Source organism: Mastomys coucha, unplaced genomic scaffold (genome assembly GCF_008632895.1).
Source record: "Mastomys coucha isolate ucsf_1 unplaced genomic scaffold, UCSF_Mcou_1 pScaffold7, whole genome shotgun sequence".
Taxonomy (NCBI): domain Eukaryota; kingdom Metazoa; phylum Chordata; class Mammalia; order Rodentia; family Muridae; genus Mastomys; species Mastomys coucha.
Genome location: NW_022196913.1, coordinates 15752821 through 15758856, shown reverse-complemented (window position 1 = coordinate 15758856; position 6036 = coordinate 15752821). Strand labels below are relative to the sequence as shown.

The following is a 6036-nucleotide window of genomic DNA, read 5'->3' as shown; positions in this document are numbered from 1 at the left end:
GAAGAGCCACCATTGGTCCTCCTTCAGAATGTAGCCAAGATAGGTGACCTCAGTCTTACAGAGCTGGGTCATTTTGGCCGACACCAAATATCCCATGTCCCCCAGAGTCGGTAGGAGATTCTGGGTCCCTGTTTTTGCATCCTTCTTTGGTTTCTGCTGCAACAAGAAGATCATATACACAATGAACAAATGTTATATCTGAATTACTAACTCTGTTCTCACCCAGATCTTCATCAAAAAATAGTGGAGGAGTTGTCATAGCCTTGAGGCAGGCAAGTCCAGGTAAGTGGCCTATTAATGCCTTCTTCAGGATCATGTCATTAAAAAGATAAAATATTTCTGGCTCTTGGGAGACAAGGGTAAGCTGAAGAAAGCATCATTTAAGTCCAGGACAGAATACCATTTTTGATCTGGAGGTAGAGAGCTCAACAAGGTGTAAGGGTTAGGCACAGTAGGATGTATGTTCATTACTCTGCAGTTAACTTCTTGAAGATATTGGACAGGATGGTAGTCATTGGACTTAGGCTTTTTTTTTTTTTTACAGGTAATAATGGGATGTTCCAGGCCGACTGACATGGCCTGAGGACTTCCATGGCCAATAATTTTCCGATATGGAGGGGTGATCCCCTTCCGTGTTTTTTGGGACATAGGATATTGGCAGACTTGCACCAGATCAGCTCCTGGTTTGAGCTCTACAAATACAGGGGGACAATGTTTTGCTAGTCCCATTCCTCCAGTCTCTGCCCATGCCTGGGGGAATTTTTCCAGCCAGACATTAAGGTCTTGGTCGGGGCTGGTTGGTGATTCATATAGTCTATATTCAGTCTCAGAGGCCAGGTGAAGTGCCAACATCTGCATTGGATTTCTGTCCCAGTCTGTCAGCCAGACCTTTCCAGGGTCAAAATGGATCTGGGTGCTCATTTTGGTTAGTAAATCTCTTCCAAGAAGGGGTACGGGCACTCAGGAATCACGATAAAGGAGTGGGACATTCATCCAGTCCCCAAGTCTACTGTCCTTTGGGTAGTCCATGAGTAATGCTTGGCGCCCGTAGCTCCCTGGACCCAGGATTTCTTATTATATAATGGTCCTTCAGCCTTTACAAGCACTGAATGTTGGGCTCCGGTATCCACCAGGAAGTCCAAAGGCTTTTCCTGGACTCTGAGGGTTACCCTGGTCTGCCCTCAGTCTTCCTCCTCAGTAACCATGATTTTGGTTTTAAGCTTTTTCTTTGGGCACTCTCTGGCCCAGTGTCCTTCCTCTTCATAATAGGCATTGATTTGGCTCTCTCTCTGGGTCCTGGCTGGAGACTTCCTTTTGGCTCCCTCCCTTCTGTAATGTTTCTGAGCTGACACCTTTCTTTCTGGTCCGAATTACCATGGGCTAGCAAGATGTTTGCTATATCTTTGCTTAACATCTTCCCTGCTTTAGTCTTTTTCTCATCTTTGGTTTCTTGGTTATGATACACCTTTTCCGCCACTCCCACTAAATCTCTCAATGACTTTTCTCCTAATCTCCCTAGTTTCTGCAACTTTTTCTTTATGTCCAGTGCGACTGGTTTATGAATGCCAGTGCCACCGTGTTTGTGTTTACCAGATCTTCAGGATTGAAGTGTGTATAACGGCGAAAAGTATCCATAATTCTCTAGAGAAAATCTTCAGGGTTTTCATTATCTCTCTGCCTGACATCATATACCTTAGCCAAATTTGTGGCCTGTTTAGCAGCCTCGAGGAGACCTGCCATGAGAGTGATGGAACACTCGGAGATGCTGCCTACCTTCTCCCGTATTGTAAGCCCAGGCTGGTCTTCTGAGAGGGAACCCCTCATCGATGTCAGCCGGATTTTGAGTTGGAGTACCCTAGGCACCCAGAACATTTTTCCAGGCCACTAGGATAATCTGTTCCCTCTCCTATGTGGTAAAGAGTCGGCAACAATTGTTGACAATCATCCCAAGTGGGCTGGGGGGTAAAGAGAATTGTATCTAATAAACCAATGAGCTCTTTAGAGTTGTCAGAGAATTCGGCATGTTCTTTTCTCCAATTGTAAAGGTCAGCCATGGTGAAGGGCCAGTAGTGATGGTCCTGGTTTCCTTGGTCATCTGTCAGGCTGTAGCCCTCAGGGGTAGCACAGTGGAAGTGGAGTCTACTCTGGTGAGGCGGCCTGAGGGGGTGCTACTGCACACCTACTCCTAGTCCCTTGGGCCGGACCTCCCTCTCTCTCAGATGTGGACACTATTAGGATTTGGGGCACCCTTCCTGGTAAATACATGGGTAGTAGGGTTGGTGCAGGGACCACTGGTTCTGCTGGAGGAATCCCTTGGGGTAGGTATACCTGCGCAGGTGATGGTGGCGCCTGCCCCTCTCCCACTGGCCAAGGCATGGGTGGAACTGGCGCGAACTCTAGTGGTGGATATATTTGTGGATAACCTATCGCCAGCCAGCCTTGGCTTGTAGGAATGCAGGCAGCAGAGGAGGTGTGGGCAGAGGCGCCAGCAGTCCAGCTGGCTGTGGGGCACAGCGCCAGCTATCAGAGGTGCCTGAGGTTCTGTCGGTGCTGCCATCTGAGAATATGGAGGTGGGAACATAACTTCTTCCGGTGTTCTGTCCTGTAGAATAGGATAAAGGAGCTTTTGAGACTTGGAATCTTCTCATATTTTGTTCCTTTGCCAGCAGGGCGGGTATAGTTTCAGGGGACGAAGTAGTGTTAGAGGGCAATAAAAGATTTTACCCATGGTGGTCGGTTGGTAACCAAATCTTTCCACATTACAATATAAGGTACTTGGTCTGGATATTCTCCCACCCTCTGGAACACCTTGTTCTCTACCTCTAACAGTGTGAGAAGATGAAAGTTCCTTCTGCTGGCCATTTTAGTTTGTAAGTAGGCCATTCTGAGATGCAGTATGCCACCATCTTCTTCTTCGTCACGTTCACTGAGAGATTATGGGCTCTGGTCTTTACTTCCTTAAAAGTGAAGAGCCAAGACAACGTTAAGAGGGTGGGAGGGAAGAAGATGAGAATTAGGCTGTCCTTTCGGGTTCCTTACTGTTCAGTAGAGCAGAAGGCTAAACACTATTAAAGACATTGCTAACAGAAAAACATGCACAAAGTAGCCATGTTCGCCATGACTGGAAACAGAAATAAATCCAAACACTAGGTCTCACAGACTCCCATCTTGGAAAATGGAACCGGGGTGGATACGGTAGCAAACTGTGTCAAGGCTTCTTCTCTGACACGTTTAACAGAGGGACAGGTACCACACACATCTGTTCCAGATTCTGAGAGGCTAGGGACGTCTCCCTGCTCCTAGAAACCATAGCCTTGAAGCACATCCACTTTGGCTACTTTTGGCTGCATAAACCATTACCTCGAGGCTTTTCCCGAAGCTGAAATTCAACCACAAAGAACAACGAGAACAGAGAACAACAAACAATATGGAAACACTGACACTCACCCATACTCTCTTGCTGGCTTAGACTCTCTGGACCGCTGATTCCAGAGACCCACTGGGGAATCCCGAATGGACGAGCCCCAAAATGTTATGGCCAGAGTCCATGGGAAAACCCAAGCGAACCCAAGAATTGCAAAGTCTCCTGTAACTTACAAAAGAGCCTTTAATTCAAGTCCAGACTTGGATCACACGCTTTGCACTCACTAAGAGTAAGTGCTCGCATGTGGCAAATGAGCCCGGAAAAACATGGGTTTATATACAAAATTGGAAATTCTTAGGATGCTTCAGAGTGAGGGGAGTGAATTGCTATAACCATTTGTTAGGGTGGAACTGAAGCTGGTGAGGGATTAATGGGTGTCTGTTTTGATGTTATTGGGAACTCATTTTATGGCCGGCCATAACTGTGATCTCTGATTACCTTTTTCTATGATTTAAATGGGGGGGGGGCGGCTCTAATTGTCTTCGGTTTTATTATTTCTGTCCTCAAGGACAGGCACCTGGAGAGTTCTGCTTATCAGAGAGTGCTGGCCAGCCCTGGTGATACTGAGACTGGGAGGATGTCTCTCATTCACACTTGGCTCACTGAGATGTTTTCATTAAGGGGGGGGGGGAGTTATGTGTAGTATTGTTCTAACACTAGCCTGGGTTCTCTTGGAGCTGCCAGAGAGAGACGGGGTCAGGGGAGGGAGCTCTGAGCTAGCTGCAGCTCAGAGACCAGCTGCCTTCATATTGCACTTGCCTTGGGTGGGAGGGAAACTGGGAAGCTTCTGCAGGGACAAACTGTCTATGCAGAACACTGGAGTTTCTTAGGTAAGGGCTTTTTTATTAGATATTTTCTTTATTTACATGTCATATGATATCTCTTTTAGAGAACTAACATTAATAATTCGGGGGTCACTACACCTTCTGTTTCTATTTTATGGAATAGTTTGAAGAGTATTGGTATTAGGTCTTCTTTGAAGGTCTGACAGAATTCTGCACTAAACCCATCTGGTCCTGGGCTTTTTTTGGTTGGGAGAATTTTAATGACTGCTTCCATTTTTAGGGGTTATGGGACTGTTTAGATGGTTTAATTGATTCTGATTTAACTTTGGTATTTGGTATCTGTCCAGAAAATTGTCCATTTCATCCAGATTTTCCAGTTTTGTTCAGTATAGACTTTTGTAGTAGGACCTCATGATTTTTTTGATTTCCTTAGTGTCTGTTGTTATATCTCCCTTCACATTTCTGATTTATTAATTAGGATACTGTCTCTGTGCCCTCTAGTTATTCTGGCTAAGGATTTATCTATCTTGTTGATTTTCTCAAAGAACCAATCTTGTGATTCCACCAGAAATCACAAGATTTATTGTTTTTTTTTTTTGTTGATTCAAAATATCCTTTAATGATAAAGACTTTTTATTAAAAATCAGAATGACTGACTAGGCATAGGGAGGTGTTTCTTCCTGCTTATTGAATGTATACAAATTGTAATTAAATTTTCAAATACACCAACAGGCTTCCATTTGTAAGGGAAATTCCAGGGGACAGAAACACTGTAAAGATACCATAATGATAAGTAGGTCTTGTCATAAACTCTAGAGGTTATGGGAGCAGAAGATGGACTCAAGCCACCAGCATGACACCTGAAGCCATCAGGAGTCACCTCAGACATAAAAAGGAGATTAGAAAATTTCTGTTCCCTGTGCCACTAAAACATTGGATAATTCTCACGATCTAACTTTCCTGTTATGGTGGTGGATTTGAGATGGGTTCTCATGTGGCCCATTTAAGCAAGCAGCTAACCCAGGCCTGGATTACCTTGAACTCCTGGTCTTTCTGCTTGGATTTTTTTTTTTTTATTTTAAACTTTTATTACATTATGATGAGAAAAGTTACATAATTTCAATTATCTAAATTTGTTAACATTTAAAAACATATTTTAAGTAAATAGAATTAAATCACATTCTTGTTTCCCTTTTGTACCCCCCACTCCTCCCAGAGACCCCCTTCAATATCTACAATATCATTTTTGTCATATTCCTTTAAATTTATAAAATATTATAACAATAAAAATAAGTATTATAAAAGTTGTTTGATATAAAACAATTTAACAGTCTTATGTAGATGCTTGCCTACAGCAATACTGAAAATACATATGTTTTTCTCAATATAAATTTTAAATAACTCCAAACATATTAACTATATACTTCAAAATAATACATCACTACTAGTATTTTCTTAAACGAACATAAATATATAGTCTTTGTATTTGTTTGTTTTGTATTTAGTAGCATTTAAAATCTTGACTCTTACTATGGTACAAGCCCAAAATAAGAACAATTTTTAGACATTGGATTTCATTGTAATAAGGCTGTACTTTAATGTCCCTCACATCACCAAAGGATTTTACCTCCATTGTAGCTAAACTGAGAGTTGATAGTTCTGCTGCACCAAGAAATGAATTGTAGGCTTGATTTTTGGGTACAGACTTCCTGCTATGGTCAAAGCTATTTGACTTGAGTGAGTGACTTTATTCTTAGCACACAGAGAACAGGATACATTCATTTAAGAAATGGTGTAGGTATTAAGATGGTCTATCCATAAAGTCAT

The 6036-nt window shown here is 42.8% G+C and overlaps 1 pseudogene; it reads right to left on the bottom strand.

Annotated features, from left to right (window-relative positions):
* LOC116082603 overlaps positions 1-1824 on the bottom strand; it is a 3019-nt pseudogene extending 1195 nt beyond the window's left edge.
* Positions 1825-6036: the final 4212 nt, after the last annotated feature.